The sequence below is a fragment of the Triticum urartu genome, chromosome 3A, assembly GCF_056163025.1.
Source record: "Triticum urartu cultivar PI428250 chromosome 3A, HENAU_Tu73, whole genome shotgun sequence".
NCBI lineage: Eukaryota > Viridiplantae > Streptophyta > Magnoliopsida > Poales > Poaceae > Triticum > Triticum urartu.
The window spans coordinates 693,059,009-693,076,389 of record NC_141875.1 but is presented as its reverse complement, the minus strand read 5'-3'; positions in this window follow the sequence as shown (position 1 = coordinate 693,076,389).

Here is a 17,381-nt window from a genome sequence, read left to right as displayed (position 1 = left end):
TTACGGGATTCTCATCAATACGGGCGTGGGTAATATAACCGTGCCGTTTACACAGCCCTTGGGAACAGGTGAGTTTTAAGGCGAGTGGGGAGGCGCTTGATATTCACTGGATTTATAAGGAGATAAGGATTCCCCTTTCTTCACCCACGCCTTCTCTCCTTCTTTGCCCTTCCATTCTCGAGCTCCAGCTCCCAAGTCCTCATTCTTTCCGCCTCAAGGAAGCACTCAGGCATGTCCGGATCTGGAGGGCAAGGCAAGTGATGGCCTCCTCCGTTAGGGAGAAGGACATCGCCAAGCTTCGGGAGGCCGGGTATCTGGCGAAAGAAATCGCCCACCGGCTTCCAGCCAAGGGGCAAATCGTCCCCACCCCGAAGCCCAACGAGAGGGTGGTGTTCATCCCTCATTTCGTCCATGGGTTAGGGTTTCCTCTCCACCCTTTCGTCCGCGGGCTTATGTTCTATTACGGGCTAGATTTCCATGACCTAGCCCCGAACTCTTTCCTCAACATCTCGGCATTCATTGTCGTGTGTGAGGCCTTCCTCCGCATCCAACCCCACTTTGGACCGTGGCTCAAGATTTTCAACATGAAGCCGAAGGTGGTGGATGTCCAGCACACGGAGTGCGGAGGCGCCATGGTGAGCAAGCTGCCCAATGTCACATGGCCCAAGGGTACTTTTGTGGAGACCGTCAAGGAGTGGCAGAAATTGTGGTTTTACATCACAGAGCCCCGCGACGCCACCTAGGCCGCGGCTCCCGAATTCAACTCCGGAGCTCCAATGCGGCTCACCTCTTGGATAGAGAAGGGCCCAAATTGGTCTTCGTTGGACGAACTGATAGTGCTGCAAACGCGCATCCAAAGCATGGTGGATAAAAACATCAAGCTCGTCGACGTCATCCAGGTGATGCTGGTACGCCGGATCCTCCCATGCCAAAGCCGAACCTGCCCCTTATGGGAATTTGATCCGAAGAAGCACCAAACCTTGGAAAGGCTCTTCGGAACCACTCATGAAGATGCCTGGAAGTTGCTATTCAAAGGCAACGAGACGCCACCAGCCATGGACTCGGACCGCGGGCACGATATTACCCATCATGCAATGCGGTAAGTCTTTCACGTCTCAAGGCGCATCCTCGACTTGCTTGTTTCAAGGAGGATATCTAAACTTTATTATTATTGTTTTTTCAGGTATGGACGGAGAGGGTGGAGCGGATTCACTATCCGGCTCCGCCGCCCAAAGAACCAGTCATCCCGCTCCGGGTGAAGATGCTGGTGCCTGCGCCCTATAAGGCACCGGAGAAGAAGGCCAAGAAGAAGGCCAAGGGGGTCCGGAGTGGCCTACGCCGCAAGGGAGCTTCAGACGTGTTGTCCGAAGACAAGACTCTCTCCTCCGCCGCCGAAGACGATGACGAGGAGGAGGAAGAAAATACCTCTCCCCTTGATGGGGGGAGGAAGAAGAGGGCGGCCTCCACAAATCTGGAGGCGGAGGAGCCCAAGAGGGGGAAGGGTCCCCCTGCGGATAACTCCGCGTGAGACATCGACAGCAGCCCGGAGCGACGCCCCCGAAACAAGCCTCTGGCCACGTTGTAAGTACTAGAAACCCACATATGTCCATGCATCCAGCCTCTCTTGCTTCATAATATAATATGTTAATTTATGACATTGCAGTCCGGCCCACAACAGCTCCCTGTGATCCTCATCAAGAGGTTCGTTGCATTCGAAGGCGATGGCCAGCGGGTCACCGCCGGCCGCTCACTCTCCTACGGCCAAGGGCGACGATGAGGTGTTGTCCAAAAAAGGACCTTCCCCGGCCAGGGAGAGGTTCAGGAGGCCGCCAGGGTGGCGCCAGAGGGCGAAGCCTCGGCTGCCAGACACATGGGGGAGCAGACCCCATGGTGACTGAGGATGGGGGCTTTGCTCAGTTCGGCCCCCAGCCGAATACAAGTCCGGAGACCTATATGGCTCCGGAATCCGGTGAGAAACCTCCTTCGAAAGAAGGGGGTGTGCCTATGCCGCCGGTGACGTCTGTCCAACCAGAGGCATCGGATAATCTGCTGGAAGCGCTACGCGGCGCTTCCATTGTGGATGAACACCGTATCCTTACGGGTACGGTGATTGAGAGGGTTCAGTCCGTCAAGAGCGGACTAATCGAAGCCTGCAGCAGCCTGCTGACAGGTTTTGAGGTAGGCGACGCAAAATAGAAAATCCCAATATAGACAATAGCCCCTGAGACACTGTCCGGTGTTCGGAAAGAAGAGCCGGACAGAGGATCAATTTATTTTCGCAGGAAACTAAATATGTCTTATATGAATAAGCAGGCGTCGTTGCTGGCTGCGACCTCACACACTGCCGAAGTCTCCGGACTAAAGCAGAGACTGGAGCGAGCCAAGTAGGAGCTCGACCAAGCGAGGAAGCAGCTGGAAGACAATCAAGGTATGTAATGACTTGCTATATATTCGAAAAGAATAAATGATGCGTATTGACCGTAGTGCCATGATATGTGTAGGAGCGGCGACCGAGGTCGAGGTCCTTAAACAGGCCCTGGCCCAGGCCGAGGAAAAAGCTGCCAAGGAAAAAGCCGCTCGTGAGAAGCACGAGGCCCGGCTTGATGAGGACCAGCAAGGGCTCCAGGATGCGGTGAAGAAATGCGAAACCTTGGAGCGCGACATTTCGGCTCGAGAGACCGAACTCGCTGTGGCCCGCCAAAGCGCGGAAGAGGCCCGGATTGAGGCCTAGGGCGCCCTCCAGGAGATCCAGGAGGCCAAGAAAATCGCGGCGGGTAAGGTGTTTAGTATGCAAAGCAAATATGTGAAGAAGAAGTATCTCTTACTAACCCGGATTAGGAGTTCTCTAGGGGCGTTTGCGGATCTGCCGTGTAGTGTGTCTGACGCTGCAGAGTTCTTCCGAGCCGAAGAAGGGAGCTCTACGGAGAAGCTGTTCTGGTCGCAATATCTTACGCCAGAACATCCAGTGCCCTTTAGCAATCAGCTAAAATAGCTGGTCGAGCTGCATAGGGTGGCAGAACTGGCTATGAAGGATGTAATAATCCGGCTGTGGCCTGCCGAAACTATATCCGGCAGCTACTTCGGGCTCGTGAAGCGGCTGGTGAATGCATGTCCTCGGCTGGACGTCGTCAAGCGGTCGGTCTGCATCGAGGGCGCGCCCATGGCCTTTGCCCGCGTCAAGGTGTGGTGGGTGAAGATGGACGCCGTCAATCTTACGACCGGGGGACCACCAGAGCGCAAGGAGCACCGCATGCCCGAGCGGTATTTTGAAGACGTCCTGGAGGTGTCTCGTATTGTGGCGACATAATGTGCGCAAGACATTATTTTTGGATGAATACATTCATGTTGTCTCTGCCTTGTATGATGAAACAAAGTCGTTATGCAATAAAATGTTTGTTGTTTTAAAAAAAATTACCTCATGTGCACCCGTGTTGTATGAAATCTAAGAGTTGTTTAGTCGTCGGCTTCTGCCCCCACATAGGTAGTACGGGGGTGTTCGGGATGTAATCTAAACAGTCTTGATCCAATTGTTTGGTCCTTGAAGGAGGTGTTTAGCGCGACGAACCAGACAATCGGACCATGCGGCTTTAACACCCTCACTTAGCCATAGGAGTTTGACAATAAAAATATAGGCGCAACCCCTAGTATCCAAACTAGGATGCTGTAAACACCTGATCGGGTAAGTACCGATCCCTCGCGTAACGCGAAAAAAATCTCTAAGGATTTGAGACCTCCGAAGAGCTGACCGGCTCTCGCCGCATCATGACAGTCAGTTTTCGGCTTTCTCTACTGAGGTGCTCATCCGGGTAAACCAGGCACAATTGCAGTAGTTCTCCCTTTACTACACTAGCCGATACAGTGGAACGTAAGGTAGCAAGCACAGGAGTTCTCGGAATGACCTGCAACTCCACGGAGATTATTTTTGGAAATAATAAAAAATACTAGCAAAGAATCAAGGCCAGGGGCCCACACCCTAGCCACGAGGGTGGGGGCGCGCCTGCCTCCCTGGGTGCACCCCCTGCCTCGTGGGCCCCCTGGAGCTCCACCGACCTCAACTCCAACTCCATATATTCGTTTCCGGGGAGAAAAAATTAGGAGAGAAGGATTCATCGCGTTTTACGATATGGAGCCGCCGCCAAGCACTAAACTCTCTCGGTAGGGCTGATCTAGAGTCTGTTCGGGGCTCCGGAGAGGGGAATCCGTCGCCATCGTCATCATCAACCTTCCTCCATCACCAATTTCATGATGCTCACCTCCGTGCGTGAGTAATTCCATTGTAGGCTTGCTGGACGGTGATGGGTTGGATGAGATTTATCATGTAATCGAGTTAGTTTTGTTAGGATTTGATCCCTAGTATCCACTATGTTCTGAGATTGATGTTGCTATGACTTTGCTATGCTTAATGCTTGTCACTAGGGCCAGAGTGCCATGATTTCAGATCTGAACCTATTATGTTTTCATCAATATATGAGAGTTCTTGATCCTATCTTGCAAGTCTATAGTCACCTATTATGTGTTATGATCCATTAACCCCGAAGTGACAATAATCGGGATACTTACCGGTGATGACCGTAGTTTGAGGAGTTCATGCATTCACTATGTGTTAATGCTTTGGTCCGGTACTTCATTAAAAGGAGGCCTTAATATCCCTTAGTTTCCAATAGGACCCCGCCGCCACGGGAGGGTAGGACAAAAGATGTCATGCAAGTTCTTTTCCATAAGCACGTATGACTATATTCAGAATACATGCCTACATTACATTGATGAACTGGAGCTAGTTCTGTGTCACCCTATGTTATGACTGTTACATGATCGATCGCATCTGGCATAATTCTCCATCACTTATCCATTGCCTACGAGCTTTCCATATAGTGTTCTTCGCTTATTTACTTTTCCGTTGCTATTGTTACAATCACTACAGAACACCAAAAATATTACTTTTGCTACCGTTACCTTTTACTACCGTTACCACTACTATCATATTACTTTGCTACTAAACACTTTGCTGCAGATATTAAGTTTCCAGGTGTGGTTGAATTGACAACTTAGCTGCTAATACTTGAGAATATTCTTTGCCTCCCCTTGTGTCGAATCAATAAATTTGGGTTGAATACTCTACCCTCGAAAACTGTTGCGATCCCCTATGCTTGTGGGTTATCAAGACTATTTTCTGGCGCTGTTGCCGGGGAGCATAGCTCTATTCTTTGAGTCACTTTTGATTTATATCTGTTTATCACTATGAAGAACTTGAAAGATCCAAGAACCAAGATTTATCCCTCAACTACGAGGGGAGGTAAGGAATTGCCATCTAGCTCTGCACTTGATTCACCTTCTGTTTTGAGTAAGTTTGCGACACCTACACCTGCTATTTATTCTGATATGTCGCATGTTATTGATGATGCCACTTCTGCTTTGCATGATACTTATTATGAAACTACTTCCATGCTTGATACTACTGTACCACTTGGTGAATTTCTTGATGAACAACTTGCTAGGGCTAGAGAGAATGAAATTACTGAAATTGATAATATTGATGAAAGTGCTGATGAAGATTCTCCCCCTAGATATGAATTGCCTGTTGTTCCTGAGGGTTATGTTATGGATGAAGATACTGCTAGAGATTTTCTTGCTTGCAATGATAGAAGTGATCTTAAGAAATTATTAGCTAAGCTGAAAGAAAAATCTCTAAATTCTAGAATGAAATATGATCCTACTTATGCTACTTCACCTATCTTTATTACTGATAAGGATTATGATTTCTCTGTTGATCCTGAGTTAATTACTTTGGTTGAATTTGATCCTTTCTATGGCTATGAATCTGAAACTGTTGTGGCACATCTTACTAAATTAAATGATATAGCTACCCTGTTTACTGATACGTCTCCAACGTATCTATAATTTTTGATTGCTCCATGCTATATTATCTACTGTTTTGGACATTATTGGGCTTTATTATCCACTTTTATATTATTTTTGGGACTAACCTATTAACCGGAGACCCAGCCCAGAATTGTTGTTTTTTTTGCCTATTTTAGGGTTTCGAAGAAAATGAATATCAAACGGAGTCCAAACGGAATGAAACCTTCGGGAACGTGATTTTCTCACCGAACATGATCCAGGAGACTTGGACCCTACGTCAAGAAATAAAGGAGGAGGCCACGAGGTAGGGGGCGCACCTACCCCCCAGGCGCGCCCTCCACCCTCGTGGGCCCCCTGTTGCGCCACCGACATACTCCTTCCTCCTATATATACCTACGTACCCCCAAACGATCAGATACGGAGCCAAAACCCTAATTCCACAGCCGTGACTTTCTGTATCCACGAGATCCCATCTTGGGGCCTGTTCCGGAGCTCCACCGGAGGGGGCATCCATCACGGAGGGCTTCTACATCAACACCATAGCCCCTCCGATGAAGTGTGAGTAGTTTACGTCAGACCTTCGGGTCCATAGTTATTAGCTAGATGGCTTCTTCTCTCTTTTTGGATCTCAATACAATGTTCTCCCCCTCTCTTGTGGAGATCTATTCGATGTAATCTTCTTTTTGCGGTGTGTTTGTTGAGACTGATGAATTGTGGGTTTATGATCAAGATTATCTATGAACGATATTTGAATCTTCTCTGAATTCTTTTATGTATGATTGGTTATCTTTGCAAGTCTCTTCGAATTATCAATTTGGTTTGACCTACTAGATTGATCTTTCTTGCAATGGGAGAAGTGCTTAGCTTTGGGTTCAATCTTGTGGTGTCCTTTCCCAGTGACAGTAGGGGCAGCAAGGCACGTATTGTATTGTTGCCATCGAGGATAACAAGATGGGGTTTTTATCATATTGCATGAACTTATCCCTCTACATCATGTCATCTTGCTTAAGGCGTTAGTCTGTTTTCATTAACTTAATACTCTAGATGCATGCTGGATAGCGGTCGATGAGTGGAGTAATAGTAGTAGATGCAGGCAGGAGTTGGTCTACTGGTCTCGGACGTGATGCCTATATACCTGATCATACCTAGATATTCTCATAACTATGCTCAATTCTGTCAATTGCTCAACAGTAATTCGTTCACCCATCGTAAAATACTTATGCTCTTGAGAGAAGCCACTAGTGAAACCTATGGCCCTCGGGTCTATCTTCATCATATTAATATTTCAATATTTAGTTATTTCCTTTGCTTTTTTACTTTGCTTTTATTTTACTTTGCATCTTTATCACAAAAATACCAAAAATATTATCTTATCATATCTATCAGATCTCACTCTCGTAAGTGATCGTGATGGGATTGGCAACCCCTTATCGCGTTGGTTGCGAGGAGTTATTTGTTTTGTGCAGGTACGAGGGACTCGTGCGTAGCCTCCTATTGGATTGATACCTTGGTTCTCAAAAACTGAGGGAAATACTTACGCTACTTTGCTGCATCATCCTTTCCTCTTCAAGGAAATCCAATGCAGCGCTCAAGAGGTCGCAAGAAGATTTCTGTCACCCTTGCCGGCGAGTCTATGCAAAAAATCAACATACCAAGTACTCTTCACAACCCTTATCTCCCGCATTACATTATTTGCCATTTGCCTCTCGTTTTCCTCTCCCCCACTTCACCATTGCCATTTTATTCGCTCTCTCTCTCTCTATCCTCCCTCTCTTTCTCTTTTTGCCTCTTTTTGCCCGCTTGCTTTTTGTTTGCTTGTGTGTTGGATTGCTTGTTTGTCACGATGGCTCAAGATAACACTAAATTGTGTGACTTTATCGATACCAACAACAATGATTTTATTAGCACTCCGATTGCTCCTCTTACCGATGCTGAATCTTGTGAAATTAATGCCGCTTTGCTGAATCTTGTCATGAAAGATCCGTTTTCCGGCCTTCCTAGTGAAGATGCCGCTACCCATCTAAATAGATTCGTTGATTTCTGTGATATGCAAAAGAAGAAATATGTGGACAACGATATTGTTAAGTTGAAGCTATTTCCTTTTTCGCTTAGAGATCGTGCTAAAGCTTGGTTTTCGTCTTTGCCTAAAAATAGTATTGATTCTTGCAACAAGTGCAAAGATGCTTTTATCTCTAAGTATTTTCCTCCCGCTAAGATCATCTCCCTTAGAAACGATATTATGAATTTTAAACAAATTGATCATGAACATGTTGGACAAGCTTGGGAGAGGATGAAATTAATGATACGTAATTGCCCTACTCATGGTTTGAATTTGTGGATGATTATACAAATTTTTTATGCCGGATTGAATTTTGCTTCTAGAAATCTTTTAGATTCGGCCGCGGGAGGCACTTTTATGGAAATCACTTTAGGAGAAGCTGCTAAACTCCTAGATAATATTATGGTCAATTATTCTCCATGGCATACTGAAAGATCTACTAATAAAAAGGTGCATGCGATAGAAGAAATTAATATTTGGAGTGGAAAGATGGATGAACTTATGAAATTATTTGCTAGTAAAAGTGTTTCTTCTGATCCTAATGATATGACCTTGTCTACTTTGATTGAGAATAATAATGAATCTATGGATGTAAATTTTGTTGGTAGGAATAATTTTGGTAACAACGCGTATAGAGGAAATTTTAATCCTAGGCCTTATCCTAGTAATCCCTCTAATAATTATGATAATTCCTACAACAATTCTTATGGAAATTATAATAAGATGCCCTCTCATTTTGAATCTAATATTAAAGAACTTATTACTTCACAAAAGAATTTCAATGCTTTATTTGAAGAAAAATTGCTTAAGATTGATGAGTTTGCTAGGAACGTTGATAGAATTTCTCTTGATGTTGATTCTTTGAAACTTAGATCTATTCCTCCTAAGCGTGATATCAATGAGTCTCTCAAAGCCATGAGAATTTCCATTGATGAGTGCAAAGAAAGAACCGCTAGGATGCGTGCTAAGAAAGATGCTTTTATAAGAGCGTGTTTTTCTAGTTCCTATGAAAATAAAGATGAAGATCTAAAAGTTATTGATGTGTCCCCTATTAAATCTTTGTTTTTCAATATGAATCTTGATAATGATGGGACTGAATATGATCCACCTTTACCTAGAAGGCGTTCCAAAAATTCAGAGTTTTTAGATCTGGATGCTAAATTTGATGAAAGTGTGACTGAAGAAATTAAAACCCTAGATGTTTCTAAACCCACTATTTTGGATTTCAAGGAATTTAATTATGAAAATTGCTCTTTGATTGATTGTATTTCCTTGTTGCAATCTGTGCTAAATTTTCCTCATGCTTATAGTCAAAATAAAGCGTTTACTAAACATATCGTTGATGCCTTGATGCAATCTTATGAAGAAAAACTTGAGTTGGAAGTTTCTATCCCTAGAAAACTTTATGATGAGTGGGAACCAACTATTAAAATTAAGATTAAAGATCATGAGTTCTATGCTTTATGTGATTTGGGTGCTAGTGTTTCCACGATTCCAAAGACTTTGTGTGATTTGTTAGGTTTCCGTGATTTTGATGATTGCTCTTTAAACTTGCACCTTGCGGATTCCACTATTAAGAAACCAATGGGAAGAATCAATGATGTTCTTATTGTCGCAAATAGGAATTATGTGCCCGTAGATTTTATTGTTCTTGACATAGATTGCAATCCTTCATGTCCTATTATCCTTGGTAGACATTTCCTTAGAACAATTGGTGCAATTATTGATATGAAGGAAGGAAATATTAGATTCCAATTTCCGTTAAGGAAAAGGCATGGAAAACTTTCCTAGAAAGAAAATTAAATTACCTTATGAATCTATTATGAGATCCACTTATGTATTGCCTACCAAAGATGGCAATACCTAGATCTATCCTTGCTTTTTATACCTAGCTAGGGGCGTTAAACGATAGCGCTTGTTGGGAGGCAACCCAATTTTATTTTTATTCCTTGCTTTTTGCTCCTGTTTAGTAATAAATAATTTACCTAGCCTCTGTTTTGGTTGTGTTTTTTGTGTTTAATTAGTGTTTGTTCCAAGTAGAACCGTTGGGAAGACTTGGGGAAAGTCTTGATATCTTGCTGTAAAAAACAGAAACTTTAGCGCTCACGAGAACTGCTGCCATTTTTATTTGGAAAGTGATATTTAGTTAATTATTTTTGCAGATGATTAATATATAAATTACTCACGTCCAGAAATTTATTTTAGAATTTGTGGGGTTCCAGATCTTGCTTTAGTTACAGATTACTACAGACTGTTCTGTTTTGGACAGATTCTGTTTTTCGTGTGTTGTTTGCTTATTTTGATGAATCTATGGCTAGTAAAATAGTTTATAAACCATAGAGAAGTTGGAATACAGTAGGTTTAACACCAATATAAATAAATAATGAGTTCATTACAGTACCTTGAAGTGGTCTTTTGTTTTCTTTCGCTAACGGAGCTCACGAGATTTTCTACTTTAAGTTTTGTGTTGTGAAGTTTTCAAGTTTTGGGTAAAGATTTGATGGATTATAGAACAAGGAGTGGCAAGAGGCTAATCTTGGGGATGCCCATGGCACCCCCAAGATAATCTAAGGACACCTAAAATCCAAAGCTTGGGGATGCCCCGGAAGGCATCCCCTCTTTCGTCTACTACCATCGGTAACTTTACTTGGAGCTATATTTTTACTCACCACATGATATGTGTTTTGCTTGGAGCGTCTTGTATGATTTGAGTCTTTGCTTTTTAGTTTACCACAATCATACTTGCTGTACACACCTTTTAAGAGAGCCATACATGATTTGGAATTTGTTAGAATACTCTATGTGCTTCACTTATACCTGTTGAGTTATATAGTTTTGCTCTAGTACTTCACTTATATCTTTTAGAGCACGGTGGTGGATTTGTTTTATAGAAACTATTGATCTCTCATGCTTCACTTAGATTATTTTGAGAGTCTTAAATAGCATGGTAATTTTCTTAAATAATCCTAATATGCTAGGTATTCAAGATTAGTAAAAAAATTCTTATGAGTGTTTTGAATACTAAGAGAAGTTTGATACTTGATGATTGTTTTGAGATATGGAGGTAATAATATCAAAGTCGTGCTAGTTGAGTACTTTTGAATTTGAGAAATGCTGTGTTGAAGTTTGCAAGTCCTGTAGCATGCACATATGGTAAACGTTATGTAACAAATTTGAAACATGAGGTGTTCTTTGATTGTCCTCCTTATGAGTGGCGGTCGAGGACGAGCGATGGTCTTTTCCTACCAATCTGTCCCCCTAGGAGCATGCACGTAGTGCTTGGTTTTTGATGACTTGTAGATTTTTGCAATAAGTATGTGAGTTCTTTATGACTAATGTTGAGTCCATGGATTATACGCACTCTCACCCTTCCATCATTGCTAGCCTCTTCGGTATCGTGCATTGCCCTTTCTCACATTGAGAGTTGGTGCAAACTTCGCCGGTGCATCCAAACCCCGTGATATGATACGCTCTTTCACACATAAACCTCCTTATATCTTCCTAAAAACATCCACCATACCTACCTATTATGGCATTTCCATAGCCATTCCGAGATATATTGCCATGCAACTTTCCACCGTTCTGTTTATCATGACACATTCATCATTGTCATATTGCTTAGCATGATCATGTAGTTGACAGTATTTTTGGCAAAGCCACCGTTCATAATTCTTTCATACATGTCACTCTTGGTTCATTGCATATCCCGGTACACCTCCGGAGGCATTCATATAGAGTCATCTTTTGTTCTAGCATCGAGTTGTAATCAATGAGTTGTAAATAAATAGAAGTGTGATGATCATCATTTTCTAGAGCATTGTCCCAAGTGAGGAATTAAAAAAAGGGAGAGAAAGGCCATAAAAAAAGAAGAGAAGGCAAAAAAATAGAGAGAGAAGGGACAATGCTACTATCCTTTGCCACACTTGTGCTTCAAAGTAGCACCATAATCATCATGATAGAGAGTCTCTTGTTTTGTCACTTTCATATACTAGTGGGAATTTTTCATTATAGAACTTGGCTTGTATGTTCCAACAATGGGCCTCCTCAAGTGCCCTAGGTCTTCGTGAGCAAGCAAGTTGGATGCACACCCACTTAGTTTCTTTTGTTGAGATTTCATAAATTTATAGCTCTAGTGCATCCGTTGCATGGGAATCCCTTCTCCTTGTATTAACATCAATCGATGGGCATCTCCATAGCCCATTGATTAGCCTCATTGATGTGAGACTTTCTTCTTTTTTGTCTTCTCCACATAACCCCCATCATCATATTCTATTCCACCCATAGTGCTATGTCCATGGCTCGCGCTCATATATTGCGTGAAAGTTTATAGGTTTGAGATTACTAAAGTATGAAACAATTGCTTGGCTTGTCATCAGGGTTGTGCATGATGACAGCATTCTTGTGTGACGAAAATGGAGCATGACTAAACTATATGATTTTGTAGGGATGAACTTTCTTTGGCCATGTTATTTTGAGAAGACATAGTTGCTTAGTTAGTATGCTTGAAGTATTATTATTTTTATGTCAATATGAACTTTTATCTTGAATCTTTCGGATCTGAATATTCATACCACAATTAAGAAGAATTACATTAAAATTATGCCAAGTAGCATTCCGCATCAAAAATTCTGTTTTTATCATTTACCTACTCGAGGACGAGCAAGAATTAAGCTTGGGGATGCTTGATACGTCTCCAACGTATCTATAATTTTTGATTGCTCCATGCTATATTATCTACCATTTTGGACATTATTGGGCTTTATTATCCACTTTTATATTATTTTTGGAACTAACCTATTAACCGGAGACCCAGCCCAGAATTGCTGTTTTTTTTGCCTATTTTAGGGTTTCGAAGAAAAGGAATATCAAATGGAGTCCAAACGGAATGAAACCTTCGGGAACGTGATTTTCTCACCGAACATGATCAAGGAGACTTGGACCCTACGTCAAGAAATAAAGGAGGAGGCCACGAGGTAGGGGGCGCGCCTACCCCCAGGCGCGCCTTCCACCCTCGTGGGCCCCCTGTTGCGCCACCGACATACTCCTTCCTCCTATATATACCTACGTACCCCCAAACAGTCAGATACGGAGCGAAAACCCTAATTCCACCATCGTGACTTTCTGTATCCACAAGATCCCATCTTGGGGCCTATTCCGGAGCTCCACCGGAGGGGGCATCCATCACGGAGGGGTTCTACATCAACACCATAGCCCCTTCGATGAAGTGTGAGTAGTTTACGTCAGACCTTCGGGTCCATAGTTATTAGCTAGATGGCTTCTTCTCTCTTTTTGGATCTCAATACAATGTTCTCCCCCTCTCTTGTGGAGATCTATTCGATGTAATCTTCTTTTTGCGGTGTGTTTGTTGAGACCGATGAATTGTGGGTTTATGATCAAGATTATCTATGAACAATATTTGAATCTTCTCTGAATTCTTTTCTGTATGATTGGTTATCTTTGCAAGTCTCTTCGAATTATCAGTTTGGTTTGACCTACTAGATTGATCTTTCTTGCAATGGGAGAAGTGCTTAGCTTTGGGTTCAATCTTGTGGTGTCCTTTCCCAGTGACAGTAGGGGCAGCAAGGCACGTATTGTATTGTTGCCATCGAGGATAACAAGATGGAGTTTTTATCATATTGCATGAATTTATCCCTCTACATCATGTCATCTTGCTTAAGGCGTTACTCTGTTTTCATTAACTTAATACTCTAGATGCATGCTGGATAGCGGTCGATGAGTGGAGTAATAGTAGTAGATGCAGGCAGGAGTCGGTCTACTAGTCTCGGACGTGATGCCTATATACCTGATCATACCTAGATATTCTCATAACTATGCTCAATTCTGTCAATTGCTCAACAATAATTCGTTCACCCATCGTAAAATACTTATGCTCTTGAGAGAAGCCACTAGTGAAACCTATGGCCCTCGGGTCTATCTTCATCATATTAATATTTCAATATTTAGTTATTTCCTTTGCTTTTATTTTACTTTGCATCTTTATCACAAAAATACCAAAAATATTATCTTATCATATCTATCAGATCTCACTCTCGTAAGTAACCGTGAAGGGATTGGCAACCCCTTATCGCGTTGGTTGCGAGGAGTTATTTGTTTTGTGCAGGTACTAGGGACTCGCGCGTAGCCTCCTACTGGATTGATACCTTGGTTCTCAAAAACTGAGGGAAATACTTACGCTACTTTGCTGCATCATCCTTTCCTCTTCAAGGAAATCCAACGCAGTGCTCAAGAGGTAGCATTTACTAATGATGAGAAAACTCGCTACTATTATATCCTTAAATTATTTCCGTTCTTATTAAAGGGTGATGCTAAGATATGGTTTAATTCTCTTGATCCTGGTTGTGTGCGTAGTCCCCAAGATATGATTTATTACTTCTGTGCTAAATATTTCCCCGCTCATAAGAAACAAGCTGCTTTAAGCGAAATATATAATTTTGTGCAAATTGAAGAAGAGAGTCTCCGACAAGCTTGGGGGAGGCTTCTCCAATTGCTTAATGCTTTGCCTGATCATCCTCTCAAGAAAAATGAAATACTTGATATCTTTTATAATGGACTAACTGATGCTTCCAGAGATTACCTGGATAGTTGTGTTGGTTTTGTTTTCAGGGAAAGAACACCGGATGAAGCTGACATTCTATTGAATAATATGTTGACAAATGAAAATAATTGGACACTCCCTGAGCCTATTCCTAAACCAACTCCGAAGAAAAGGGGTGTTCTATTTCTCAGTCCTGAAGATATGCAAGAGGCAAAGAAATCCATGAAAGAAAATGGTATTAAAGCTGAAGATGTTAAGAATTTACCTCCTATTGAAGAAATACATGGTCTTAATTTACCTCCTGTTGAAGAAATATATGATTTTAATCCATCACCTATTGAAGAAACACATGGTCTTGATAACCCAACACAGGTAGTAAAGGTAAATTCTCTCTATAGATATGATAAAGCTGAAATCCCATTCACCAAGTTTGCTAGCCCATGCTTAGATGAGTTTGATAAATTTATGGTTAAGAAAGAAGACTTCAATGCTTATTTTGGTAGAGAATTAAAACCCAGTGCTGATATGCTTGAACACTTGGGCGATTATATGGCTAATGTCAAAGGTGAACTTAAACTTATTAGTAAACATGCTTCTATGGTTACCACTCAAGTAGAACAAGTACTTAAGGCTCAAAATGATTTGCTCAATGAATTGAATAGTAAGAATAAGGACTATGCTGTTAGAGTGGCTACTAGAACTGATAAAATGACTCAGGAACCTTTGTATCCTGAAGGCCACCCTAAGAGAATTGAGCAAGATTCTCAGAGAAATAATATAGATGCACCTAGTCCTTGTAAAAGGAAGAAAAAGAAAACTGATAGGACTTTGCATGCTTCTAGTGAACCTATTGCTAAACCACCCGAGAATCCAAATGATATGTCTATTTCTGATGCTGAAACACAATCTGGTAATGAACATGAACCTAGTGATAATGTAAATGATAATGTTCATGTTGATGCTCAACCTAGTAATGATAATGATATAGAAATTGAAACTGATGTTGATCTTGATAACCCACAATCAAAGAATCAATGTTATGATAAGAAAGACTTTGTTGCTAGGAAACACGGTAACAAAAGATAGCCTTGGGTTCAGAAACCCATGCCTTTTCCTCCCAAACCATCCAAGAAAAAGGATGATGAGGATTTTGAGCGCTTTGCTGAAATGATTAGACCTATCTTTTTGCGTATGCGATTAACTGATATGCTCAAAATGAATCCTTATGCTAAGTATATGAAAGAAATTGTTACTAATAAAAGAAAGATACCGGAAGCTGAAATTTCCACCATGCTTGCTAATTACACTTTTAAGGGTGGAATACCTAAGAAGTTAGGAGATCCAGGAGTACCCACTATACCATGCTCCATTAAAATAAATTATGTTAAAACTGCTTTATGTGATCTTGGAGCCGGTGTTAGTGTTATGCCTCTTTCTTTATATCGTAGACTTGATTTGAATAAGTTGACACCTACTGAAATATCTTTGCAAATGGCTGATAAATCAACTGCTATACCTGTCGGTATTTGCGAGGATGTGCCTGTTGTGGTTGCAAACGTTACTATTTTAACGGACTTTGTTATTCTTGATATTCCCAAGGACGATAGTATGTCTATTATTCTTGGAATACCCTTTTTGAATACTGCAGGGGTTGTTATTGATTGCACCAAAGGCAATGTCACTTTTCATGTTAATGGTAATGAGCATACGGTACACTTTCCGAGGAAACAACCTCAAGTCCACAGTATCAATTCTATTGGAAAAATTGAAGGAAATATACCCTAGAGGCAATAATAAAGTTATTATTTATTTCCTTATTTCATGATAAATGTTTATTATTCATGCTAGAATTGTATTATCCAGAAACATAATACTTGTGTGAATACATAGACAAACTCAACATCACTAGTATGCCTCTACTTGACTAGCTCGTTAATCAAAGATGGTTATGTTTCCTAACCATAGACATTTGTTGTCATTTGATTAACGGGATCACATTATTAGGAGAATGATGTGATTGACATGACCCATTCCATTAGCTTAGCACCCGATCGTTTAGTATGTTGATATTGCTTTCTTCATGACTTATACATGTTCCTATGACTATGAGATTATGCAACTCCCGCTTGCCAAACGTCACAACGTAACTGGGTGATTATAAAGGAGCTCTGCAGGTGTCCCCAAAGGTGAATGTTGGGTTGGCGTATTTCGAGATTAGGATTTGTCACTCCGATTGTCGGAGAGGTATCTCTGGGCCCTCTCGGTAATGCACGTCACATAAGCCTTGCAAGCATTACAACTAATGAGTTAGTTGCGAGATGATGTATTACGAAATGAGTAAAGAGACTTGCCGGTATCGAGATTGAACTAGGTATTGAGATACCAACGATCGAATATCGGGCAAGTAACATACCGATGACAAAGGGAATAAAGTATGTTGTTATGCGGTCTGACCGATAAAGATCTTCGTAGAATATGTAGGAGCCAATATGAGCATCCAGGTTCCGCTATTGGTTATTGACCGGAGACGTGTCTCAGTCATGTCTACATTGTTCTCGAACCCGTAGGGTCCGCACGCTGAAGGTTTCGATGACAGTTATATTATGAGTTTATGCTTTTCGATGTACCGAAGTTTGTTCGGAGTCCCGGATGTGATCACGGACATGACGAGGAGTATCAAAATGGTCGAGACATAAAGATTGATATATTGGAAGCCTATATTTGGATATCGGAAGTGTTCCGGGTGAAATCGGGATTTTACCGGAGTACCGGGAGGTTACCGGAACCCCCCGGGAGGTATATGGGCCTTAGTGGGATTTAGTGGAAGATAGGAGAGGTTGTTGGAAATATGCCCTAGAGGCAATAATAAAAGCATTATTATTATATTTCCTTTTTCGTGATAATTGT